This window comes from Diadema antillarum, unplaced genomic scaffold (assembly GCF_040938485.1).
Source record: "Diadema antillarum isolate AM-2024a unplaced genomic scaffold, OU_Dant_1.0 seq00000161_RagTag, whole genome shotgun sequence".
NCBI lineage: Eukaryota > Metazoa > Echinodermata > Echinoidea > Diadematoida > Diadematidae > Diadema > Diadema antillarum.
This window is the reverse complement of record NW_027271232.1, coordinates 2,245,587-2,258,076: the sequence shown is the minus strand read 5'-3', so window position 1 is coordinate 2,258,076 and position 12,490 is coordinate 2,245,587. Positions and strand designations below refer to the sequence as shown.

Sequence of the window (12,490 nt, the reverse complement as noted above, 5' to 3'; positions counted from 1 at the left end):
AAGATACTGTAAGAATTAATCGTACTGGAGAAAAAAGATTTAATATTGAATATGGATTAGGTGTAGCCTGTTCCCATTCATGGAAACTGCATGTAGGAAAGAATCCTTCTATATCTTACAAGTACAGTAGGATTCATTGCTGAACAATCCATCATGTGGTCCACCAGCATGATGAGACCCCCATGTCCAAGGCACTTACTTTGGCCTACCACAATACAACTTGCACCCCAAAACTAGAACACTGTGCAAAGCACATTGCAAAACAACCCACATACATTGCTGATTGTAATTATGATGCATTCGAAATTCAGTCTGCTGCCTACATTAAACATGTGTACTGTATAGTAGGCCAGCCAAGACGATTTTTTTTACTTTGGACGGCAAAATTTGTTAATGCTAAGTTTCCCAGCTGAAAGTCTTGCAAAAATACTCAAGTTTAGCGTACGGCCGGATGTCAAGCGCGTTTTTGCCGAAAAATGTCTTTTTTAGCACAAAATTTGAAAGAATGTAAAAAATCACGATTTTTATTTTTTTACCAAAATAAGTAATGGTTGATAAGTACCTTTCAAACTAGAAATGTGTTATCTTCCATTTCAAGTTTAGAACCTGACTAATATGCATTTGAATGTAGATTTTTTACACGCACATATATGGCGCAATGAAACATAAAAACTTGATTTACTCAAAATTGTACTTTGTAAAATCTACCAATATTTCAAAGTTTTTTTAAACTACCTAAATCGATCTATTCAAAAGTTTTTATTATTCCGAAATATAATATATATTCTGATATCTTATGCAGCAAAGAAATTACAAGATAAGGCGAAAGATAACTCGTTTTATGTTATCCTAAATGGGACGATGTATTTTTACCGGACGCGCATTTTGAATGAAAAATCGAATGTATAGCGTAAGCCCATATATATTGTACATGGTATAGTGCGTGTAGGTATTTATCTTACATAATTGGCGAAGTCAATGGACAGGTTGGATAGCTGACTGCAAAACCCTTTGTGGCACCTTGATATGACTGAAATGTGCTTCTTCCCCACCCCCACCCCCCCCCAAAAAATAATAAAGTCAGTAGTGTTGTTACCATGGCAACTGATTATCATTAGGTCACTCCCTGAAAATTTCAAATATTCATAATTGTAAAACGTACGAAAGTGTTGAAACATTTTGTGTGTGTGTGAAAAATGTGTCAATCTAACTAATCTATGTTTAACAATGAAACCTAAGAGTTATATAAAATTGTTTACTATGTTCGGAAATGGTTGTCATGGAAACCGTGATAACAAATCACATGTTACTGGGAAAAATTACGATACCAAATCTCCCATCCTGCATACTCACCCCTTCCCCCGAGAATGCTTTGGAATTCGTAATGCTATATAGTTTGCATTCTCAGGCCCTGAAACGGAGCCCTGCAAGGGATAGGCACGAAATCACTTTTACTTTTGTAATGTTCTAAGGCGAGGTGTTTGCATTTTATTTTGATTTATTCTCCCGCAGAAGACTTATACTAAATGTTTCTTTTATGATGGTTGATTGTTGACATGAACGTTGTTTGGAACGCACACTTAGTCGGCGACATAAAAATGTTATTATGTATCCCGGATTTGTGTGAAAAAGTAAGGCAAATATCACCCTCAAAAGAGAAAATAAGAAGCGAAAAGGAAGTAGAAGTGAAATGCGTACAATGCAATAACAGCTTTATTTCCCCTTCCCATCATTAAGTCGGTTATATCATCGAGTCTATATTGCAGATTATATTAATCCTTGGCCAAGTTCTATGTCCTTGGAGCAGACATGTAACAACTTGTTTGTTTGCAATTCGATTTTTTTTTCTATATTATCACAAATTTGTGAAAAAAAAATCATTTCAGTTATCACCAACACTCTAAATTCCCAGTCAACCAACAAAACGTACTACACAATGTGCACACGCCCGCAACCACCGTCTCAAACAGCGTTCACGAATGAAATACAGTAAACAGTAAACGAGGCAATTTCTCTTTTTTAAAGCAATGATTTGCCATTAGCGTACATTTACTAGAATAGCAGCACTTGACATCTATGTTGCTGGTTACCAAAATGCTGATTAGAATACCATACACAGTAAGAACATGCTTGAATCCTGCAAAATATATATAATTATTTCTCTTCAACAGTATTTCGTTTTGAAAGGTAAAGAACCTCAGTCTCCATTTGTGGACATCTAAAAACAAACAAAAAAATCCATCTGAAAGCAATCTTCTTAAATGATTAAAAGCTTTAGAAAAGAATGAGTCCTCAGTGAAAATGTCTTTCATGAACAAATCTCTGTGATATACATCAAAAGAGTTTGAAAAACAATACAAATTGCGCTGACTACATTAACTGCATTGACAGCCTCAATTTTTTTAATGTGACATATACTATAATGTGTCCAGCATCACAAACGTTACACCAGTTAGAAAAACAAAATGTTCTCTATAAGCAATATTTCAATATCTCTATCTTTTTAAAAATTTGTGGTTACATATCCTAGCTAATTATGACTGTACGCTGTTGCATTGAACTTTCGTCAATGTACAACTAAATTAGAATGGTGACTGCCAAATTTTTAAAAATCTACTTTTAGTCTGATATTATTTTTGTGTTCTGCAGACCAGTGTGATAAGGTATCTGTACTGAATACTCGTCTCTCAATGAAGAAAAAAAAATCACCTCTCCAAAATGCATGGTACCGGTATTTCCCTCTAGTACTTTCCCTCATTCCAAGTACCAGAATACATTGCTGGGGCCCTGAATAGCTAACATATATTACAGTATTACCAACATCATGACAATTATGGCACATGTGAAAGAAAACCTGGCAAAACATACATCTTGACCAGTACATTTTCTTTTCACTACTTCTTGTACTTGGCGTTTGGATTGAAACATTTTACTTATGTTCGTTCCTTTAAGCTACATACTATTCTTTTATATCTTAAACTAGAAAAGAAAAAACATGCTCTATGCTATTTCCCTTCAGATTCACCAACTGTTACTTTGTGAAATTTTCTCTTTTTAAGCACTTCAACGTGCAGTTTTTTTTTCTGACTAACATGTCACATATTTTCCTCCATCTGATGAAGAAAGGCAAAGTTCACTTCCCTTTTGTTGCCCCCCCCCCCCATAAAAACAAAAACAAAAGACATTCCAATCTGACAGGATTAAAATGTTGGCGTTTGGGCTTCAAAGGAAATAACAGGATCAATTTCCATGAACTACTAGTATGCGGCTTGTAACTGTGAGTCTCAAAGGCATGTTATAGTTTTGGTTGAGATGGAGATTCAGACTTTAACTTTTTGCAAGCAAATAAAAACAACTTATGAAATATGAAAGAGCATCAAATTCTTAGAGTAATTTGAAGTTTGTTTGATTAAAGTTCGTGGTTTTGAAACGGCCGAGAAATTTTTTTAAAAAGTGACACAGAATGATAATAATTAGAAGTGGGTGCCACCTTTATTAGGACCTCTTTGTTTTTGTACATCTCAGCCTTTTCAAAACCAATTTTTAACAAATAAATTTGGAATTCCTCTTGGTATTGTTTACTCTTTAATATTTCGTAACAGGGTTCTCATTATTTTACAAAATCTCCATATCAGCCCCCATCTCAACCAAAAGTAGGCCATCCCTCATCCCTTTAATGCTGCCATCAAAATTGGAAGTAGATCTACATCAAATCATATTGTAAATGCTCTTTGCCAAGTAGTGTTGTGCACATTTTGATATCAGGTCTTGTTTTACTTCATCACTAAGGGAAAAAAAAGGAAAAAAAAGATTAGAAAAGAAGCATTTAATCTGGATTAGTAGAAATGTCTAATATATACATATGTCTTTTATATATTCAACTTCTATAATAGTTCTGAAAGCACATTGTGATTATATTTGAGAAGTTTAGATGGATGCATTCCACATGTAAGTTCAGGTTCTGATGACATCCTTCATACGGAATCTGGATGTGGACCGGATAGCCTGGCAGGGTTGTTTCTGGAGAGAGACAGAGAGAGAGAGAGAGAGAGAGAGAGAAAGAAAGAATGGTGTATCTGTCTTTACTTGATGAGGAAAGTGACATGGGCATTTTAATCTTTGGTGAAGACACAGTGACATATAGGCTAATAAAGACATACGGTTACTTGATTTCCTCTATATGTAGTGTTTCCTTGAAACTGTAAAGTATATTATTTTATACAGTAGATCCTAATTGTAGCAATTTAACCGTGAGTACACGATGAAAAATAAAATGTAGGAAACTTTCATGATCCAAATATCCAATTCTTTCCATTAAGCTTTTTATTCCATTCAGAAGAATTTCAAGGTAGTGCTTGCCTGATACTGCAACTGTATACATTCAACACTTTCGTGCATATAATGTCCCTGTGACCTTTCACATCAATACCCTCATAACTAATCAAAGTCAAATTGCTTAGAGGTTATGGTAACTTTGCCATCCGAAGGTAAATATAATGTCATGGTAGCAATGCTCTACAGTCAATAAAAATCAGGGTTTCCCTGTAATTTACAATCAGCAGCAAAATCACAACAATAACTAAAATGCTACTTGTACAAGGCTCAGCAGGTAATCATCTCTTCTGTATAAAACCAAAGTTGAAGATGATCTGCTGAGTAAATGTTAAGTTATTGCAAGATGAGAATAGGACAGATGTGCGTGTGAATGATGACTGCAACAACATAAAAACTCCTGCAACCATCTTTGACAGAGGCTAAAAAAAAAATAATAATCAGCGCTAATTCATGTAAATCTTCGTTGTTGGAGTGATTGACTACATGCATATGCAGTACTGCATTCATTTAGCAAAACATGCGTTAATTTTCTGCCCAATGAACGATCGACAGTCAAAAATTTGGTCAAGATGTCAAAGGCTTGACAAAATATTCCAACATATTTGGGGTTTACATTTTACATGTACATGTATTATTGCTTACCTCCCACATTTCCTTTCGAAATAGAGTGCAGGATGCACAGATTAGAGGTTGGTAGTCAGGACATCTCTCTCTTTCTTTTTTTTTCTCTCTCTCTCTTGTCCGTAGTTGGCTGTGGTTTGCAGGGTCCATTTTGTCCACTTTGTGCTAATTCTGGTCGAAAATACAATTAACAAAAACTTAAATAAGTTATCATTTTTATGAGTGAAACAGGATAATCATACTGCAACATAAACAAACACATTCATCATGAATTAGAATTAATCATCACGATCTCATGAATCCCTTAGTATGAGATTTTGGATCTTCAGGTCACTGTCAACATTAATTTGTCTTACATGTAATACATTAATCATGTCATTGTTATTATCATCTTTGATGCTCTAAAGCCATATCTTACTGAAAATGAATTATGTAGGATGGAAGTCATCTTGACACCTGTAATTCCTGTACACAAATATTTGATTGTATCATGCTCTCATTTGTATGTGGATTAGGATATGATTTCCTTGCATAAATCGATTTGTATTCATGAGATGATATTCCTAATTTCAAATCGATGACACTTACTTCTGAGCTGGAAAGGGCATTCACATCGCAGTCAAGACATCTTTCTATCTCCCCCTCACTCTAGTGGATGTGATCTCAAACTCAGCATGTCCATTTGTTGGTGACACCTTGATAAAAATAAAGAACAATACATCACAGCATATCACCCTTACGTCATACTTAACGCAACATAATAACAATGGAAAGTTAATTGATCTGTGACTACAGACGTATTTTCATTTGTGCACACATTAAACACTTGTGCCAATTGACATGGTTGAGAAATATTTCATTACATATAATATCTTACTTGATTACATTTATGTTTGATTTTTATATGATCTCATCTTCAGTAGATAGAATACCGTTCTTTCATATGATCCTCTACAATAGAACATGCAATGAATTTACAAGAAAACAAGAATACACATCCGATCATAGATTTGCTCCCCTTATTATATAAATGGAGATACACGTGTATAAGATTATTCTCCTCTCTTTGTTTGCAAAGTATTTGTACACTGCATTGTAATGCAACTGTCAAAGCGAAAACATGCTTGTTACAATTTATTCAAATGGAATAGGAATATTTGATACTCAATGTATTTAGATTTGGCATTATTTTCAACTGGGCACTGAAGTGATACATTTGATAATCAAACACTTAGTAAGTTAGTATTTAAAAGATATTTCAAATTAGACCGCTATTTAAGACATTTACCGTTTCTTACCTTCTGGTTGTTCTGCAATTTGTTGCAGGTAGAAAGAGCTCAGTCTTTACAATTAGATTTTGGCAAGTCAGAATAGGCATATGTCTCTCTCTTTGGTGAAGTTTGAAGACAAGACTCAGTCTGTCCACTTGTTGGTACATCTAGCTGAAAACAGAAATCAACATGACTCAAATAATTTTTTTTTCATCTTTAAAGCAGAGCATTATAAGCTAATAGTGAACAAAAAATAAAATCAATTTGAAATGTAATTGTTTTGAAAAGGCATCTTGACATTGACATAATTTTCTTTGTTTCCCATGCAAATCAATTATAACTAAAAATATATCTCTTTCATTAAGATGACATTTTTTTTTTTAGCTTTTTAAAAAGTTAAAAAAGAAGAAGATATTTAGGTTTCAGTGAGTCGGTATAAATGATCCATTAAAAATGTAATATTTACATTTTTTCAAATGAACCTTTATTCTTTGAGACATTAACATAAGAACTTGGTACTTATGAGTAAAGACATTTCTAAATAGTTTCTCTTTGACTAGATCTATTTGTAAACTAGAAGAGTACATGTAAATGATTCACAGATTAGGAGAGGTTGGCAGTCAGGACTGAACACTTTCTCTCTCTCTCTCTCTCTCTCTCTCTTTCAGGCATATTCGAATGGCAAGATCACTTGGTTGTAGACTCGCTTTTATATAAAACACCTAGGCCTAAATCCTAGACTCTTTTTCTGAACCCACTGGTCTACAAATACCAGAAAGAGTGGAATCAACCTTAGACCTCTGCTCTAGAGACTAATATTAGCCTAGATAATTCACGTTAGAGCTAATGTTAGGATCTTCTAATGTTAGATCTAACATGAACTTTTTGATCAAAGTTAGCCTACATATATAGTATAATTATTATGCATAGATTTTAGAACCTCTAGATGCCTAAACTTAGGTCTAGCTAGGCCTAGTAAGCTGGGTCTTTACAACAAAACTGCCTAGATATGAGTAGTAGATTACTAGAAACCTCTAACGTTAGGTAGAATCAGTGGCCCAGATCTTGACTAAGGTTAGACCTAGATCCTAATTCCAGACGCCAGCTATTTATGCTTCAGACCCCGGCCCTAGATTTTATATTGTAGGTCTAGTATATTACTATTAGACTCTAAACGTTGGTAGATCTACATCTACATCTTCTGTATAGTCTACAGCCCCTTGCCCTGGACCTGGCTCTAGCCCTACAAATAGAAATACATCTAACCAGCGCAGTAACGTTAGTAGTAGTGGACCTATACTGTCCACGTTATACAACTGCTAATGTGCTAACGTTAGGTGTTAAGTTCATTGTGATTATACTACTAGTGTCAGGGCCTAGCCCGATTGAATTGTTTTGGCATAATAACAGGCGTAGCCGTACATTCTAGCACTAACACTAACATTCGTCGTTAGAGTAACACTACCCCTACTAGCTAGAATGTCTAACACTAACGTTAGTATTAACAGTTAGAGAGAGTGTATTACCGTTAGATAGATTAGACCTAACAGTAGACGAGGATTCAGTCCAACTGCATGTGATGAGGCCATAAATTACAAACCTAGATCGAACTAACAAGACACCTAAATCTAGACGTAGACCTAATGTTTGTTAGGCCTCTTTTCGCACCGTGTCAAGACGTGCTTTACGGAATAATCGCTGTTCCACTAACAAACACCGCCGGCACGGTCGGGTGGCGGCCCGGGGGTTGGTAGGCATGCCCGCGCCCACGGGATCGGTGCGAAATACAGTAATTAAAGACATCGGCCTAACGTAGTACTAGCGCTTGAACCTTGATATTAACCAAGTCTCAGATCAAAGTTGTATATTTAACTAATAGATCAAAACAGATTTTTAAGTTCCGTTATGCAGTGCAATAAGGAACTATGTATTTATTTACTAAGTTACTTACATTCGAAGGAAATAGTCCCTTTTCCAGTCACCACGTTTCCAACTCAACGACCGAAACATGCAGCTCTCGTGCGAGAGATTTCGTGTAGCTGATCGTAGGGGTAGTGCGTGGTAGACGTACGCACACGTATTAAGTATTCGCGCGCACACAAGCTGCGCGGGGCTACTGGAAAATGCTCGGAAAATGCATTTTCTGAGTTCCTGCAAGTTCAGAGTTTTGATTAAAAGTAAAGATTTCTTCAAGAAAACTAGAAATAATATTGACACATTCAATTAAAGAAGCACTTGTAGTTTTATAAAACAATAAAGTACTTTTGGAAGATCATCTAATTAGCTTGGAAAAGCAAACTTTGCAAAACGTTAAGTAATCTGTGAATATTATTTCGAGAAAACAACACCCAAACATTTGAGAGCCCCATATATGGCTGTACAAAATGACTTTTTAAAATGCTAAGGAAACACATTTAAATTGCAATTTCATTAAAAGGGACAATTGAAACTCATGATCTTTCAAATATCAATTGAATGCAAGCAAAAAATAAAAATCGTGATTTTTGACATGCTTCTGAATTTTGTGCTAAAAATGACATTTTTCGGCAAAAACGCGCGTGACATCCGGCCGTACGCTATTCCTTAGTATTTTTGCAAGACTTTCAGTATGAGAACGGAGCATTAACAAAAAATGCCGTCGAATCCTTATCTAGAGCCTTTTTTGAGGTTTGGCTGGTCTACTATGTACATGTACCTGTAGCTGTGAGGACAAATAATGCAACAAAGAGATTACTTCTTGTTTTTGTTCTATGTTTAGTAAAATATGATATTTTTTAGAGACTTTACAAAACCAAGCTTTCCTGTCAAAACTTTTCATGTATATATATATTTTATATTTACAGGTGTATATGAACATACAACTTGTATAATAATTTATACTACATACACTGTGCTGTACAATGTCTTTATGCACAAGTACGTAATATGTAGCATTGGCTTGTTGGTGATATCGAAGTGTGTGAAAGGATTGATGTAATATCACTCACTCATGTGACATTCACTCTGTACATTCAGGGTGCTACATAACTTTATTTATCTACTTGCCCGGTCAGGCAAGCAGGTTTCCAAATTTGCTGCAAAACACTTGCCCGAACATGAATTTGACTTGCCCGAAAAAAAAATCCAAAATATAAGGAAATCATATAGAAAAACATGTGCTAGTCAAGGGCCTAATAAAACACAATCAGTGGAATAAACAGCACACATTGATTGGCACGCCTAAACACAATGGAGTAACAAACTCTGTCCGATCTTGAAAGTGATGCCATCACATTGCATTGTGGCTTCTTCACGTACATGTATGTGTTGGAAAGTTGCTGAAATGAAATATAAAGTGTGTTGCATCAGTAAACTGCCAATATCTTTGGGTATCTGTGTGGTTGACTTTGTGGGTATGTTGGGGGGAATAAGTGAAAAACAGGTGGCTTCAAAACTTTTTGCTTGCCCAATTCGGGCAAGCATTTGTTCTTATTGTTCAAAAATGCTTGCCCGAATTTGATTTTCACTTGCCCTGGGCAATCGGGCAAGTGCTTATATGTAGCACCCTGACATTGTACACTATTAACTGAATACTTAACTGTCGTTGCAGCAATACTGAAATGCAAGAAATAGGTGGATTCTGTGATGCATGCATTGTTCAACCAAGGAGCGGTATATTGCAAACTACATTGTAACTTCCAAATAATGAAACAAAATGATGAGTGGCATATTGACATGACTGATTGATAATGAAATACTTGCACGGCTAAAAGGTGGGAGTGTAGGTACCGGTAATTAAATTGGTACTTACAGTATTATTTTGAATGGAAAATTTAACATTTATTTTGATTTGCTGTTTTATACTAAGATTGAGTCAGTGATGTGAACAAAGCAGTAAATGCGTGCAGACAACTGTGCTGTGCTGTTCAAAGTTAAACTCTGTTTTACTTATAAATTGTACATATTGTACTAGTCACGGCGTGTACAGTAGTCATTTTCAATGTTTAATTTCTCAGTGAAAATAGTTTTTAAAATTTGGTAACCATACTGTTTAGAGTCTTACCTACATTGTACATGCAGAAGATTTTTGTCTGCGTTGCAGATTGTCCAGAAATATTTTATGATGTGCTTCTCTCACAAAAGATGGATTGAATAGAATGTTTGTCAATATTATGGATGGGTTTCCGTTAATGTTCAAATGGTGCGTGGGCTTATGTAAATTTTGCAACTTCTTGTGAAAGTGCGTGTGTGTACCATCATCACTACCTGTGCCAGGCACGGTTCTGGCTGAAGTGCTCTATCCCTTAGCGTATATTGTATTGTATTGTAGAGCCTCGTTTGTTAGGTTAGGGTAGTGACGCAGTATGAGGAGGACAGGTGTTCTGCAACAGAGCATGAAGCAAATCCTGGTTGAGTGATGCTGGGAGGGAAAAGTGGGACAACAGGAAGTGTGGGGAAGGGGATACGGGCAGAACAGGAAAAGGGGGAGATCTGTGGGCCATCCATCCTGGGGTCAAAGGCAAAGCTGTGTGGTGATGTGAGCTTTTTGTCACCCATCAGTTCCACCAGGAACAGAGAGAGAGTCCGGCAGGCCAGGCTCATTCAGTGGGCCCAGTCTTCAAAGAATGAATTCATACCAGATCATACAGGTTGCATAGCCTGATAAAGAGCTGATAAAAAAGGGAAATTCATTTTTGATCTGCACTCCAAGCCACATTATGAATGTTTCATTGGTAGGCTGTTACAATACCTTCAGACTTGTAGGAGGAGACCACAAAAACACATGCATTTCAGCTAAAGAGGTACAGCCCGCTGTTTCCTGTATTTAGTATCACAATGATTGGGTTCTTCCCAATCCCTGCTAGCAGTCATTCCCTGGAATTATTGATCAACAATATGTAGAACAATACCATTTTGAATGTGATTGGTGAACAACTTTACTTTACATCTGTATGATGTCCCAGACATTAAGTCAGACTGCAAGGCGGCTGTTTTGAGCACGAAGCCTTACCATTGAGTCTGTTCACTTTTTTTAATGTAGGCAGCAGACTGAATTTCGAATGCATCATAACTACAATCAGCAATGTATGTGGGTTGTATGATGTCCCAGTGTCTTCAACTGATTGAATTTGCCATACTCTATTCCACAAGTTCAGGGCTCGACACTAACGGTGGCCCGGTGGCCCGGGGCCACCAAAAATGAAATTCGGGCCACCAAATTTCAGAAAAGGGCAAATTTGGTGGCCCACCTCGGGCCACCAAAATTTTTTGAAAAGTGTGTCAATAAATTCGTAACTTTTTGTGCCAGAAATGCATAAATACATGCAGTGAGTGTGCGACTTATCTAAAAAAAAGATGGACTGTTATCAATGTTTTTTTTTTTCGGGCCACCAAATTTTTCTCTCGGGCCACCAAAAATTTGAAATCGATGATTTTGGTGGCCCCATCGGGCCACCGAAAAATAAAGTTAGTGTCGAGCCCTGAAGTTCATGTATGTACATTGTAGGCTAATACTGTAATGTAGGGCCTAATTATAGATGTGGTAGCAGGATTGAAAAATACAGATTTACAAGTGTTTGATATCAGCAACAAATTGTGTGTACAGCTGTAGTTGTCTATGTGAAGATCCAGAAACTGCATTGTTACTGTACTGTAGCTTGTATGCCTTGCGTACAGTAGACGATTAATATACAAAGTTACATTTTACATGTAGGTATCAAGCAGCAGGTGAACATGAAGTAAGCAAGTTGCAAAGGAACTGAGTAACACACAATCTTATCCCGTGTGCAGCGGTTCCTGTACAGTCCATCTCTGAACTTCCAGCATATTTATTTAGAAAAAAAGAATAGATGATTACAGTCTAAAACCTTATCAAATGAACTGGGTTTTTTGGGGGTTGTTTTGATTTTTGTTTTTTAAAGATACAGGTAACAGGCTGAGCCACCTCAATACCTTATGCAGGGAAAATTTGATGTCTCGGTCAAGCACTTTCCATGACCATTAGAAAGTACTGTCTTCTTTATATCCCATCACCATACAACTTTGTATGTAGTGCTGACTTTGTGAAATGGATGAAAACCCATACACACTTTAACAACACCACAAGAATTGAGTAAGTCTCTGTAGTTTTATGATTATTATGAGAAGAAAAGTTATTAAGAAGCTGATTTATTCTGAGCCCAGAATTGTGATGATAGAATCATCAACACTTATAATCTATTTTGCAATATAAGTTAATCAAACCAGTCCCACACCTATTCACTGTATGTTCATTTTTCTTTCTA

At 36.1% G+C, this 12,490-nt stretch overlaps 1 protein-coding gene and 1 long non-coding RNA gene across 2 annotated transcripts in view; one reads left to right on the top strand and one right to left on the bottom strand.

Moving 5' to 3' along the window:
* LOC139727989 (activin receptor type-1-like) overlaps positions 1-12,490 on the top strand; it is a 68,796-nt gene that overhangs the window by 4,857 nt on the left and 51,449 nt on the right. The gene's annotated exons all lie outside the window — the stretch shown is intronic.
* LOC139727988 (uncharacterized) lies at positions 4,818-8,221 on the bottom strand. The gene is made up of 4 exons (XR_011710782.1): positions 8,179-8,221; positions 6,255-6,398; positions 5,545-5,651; positions 4,818-5,127 (listed from the first exon to the last, which is right to left on the bottom strand). It is a non-coding gene; the product is annotated as an uncharacterized lncRNA (long non-coding RNA).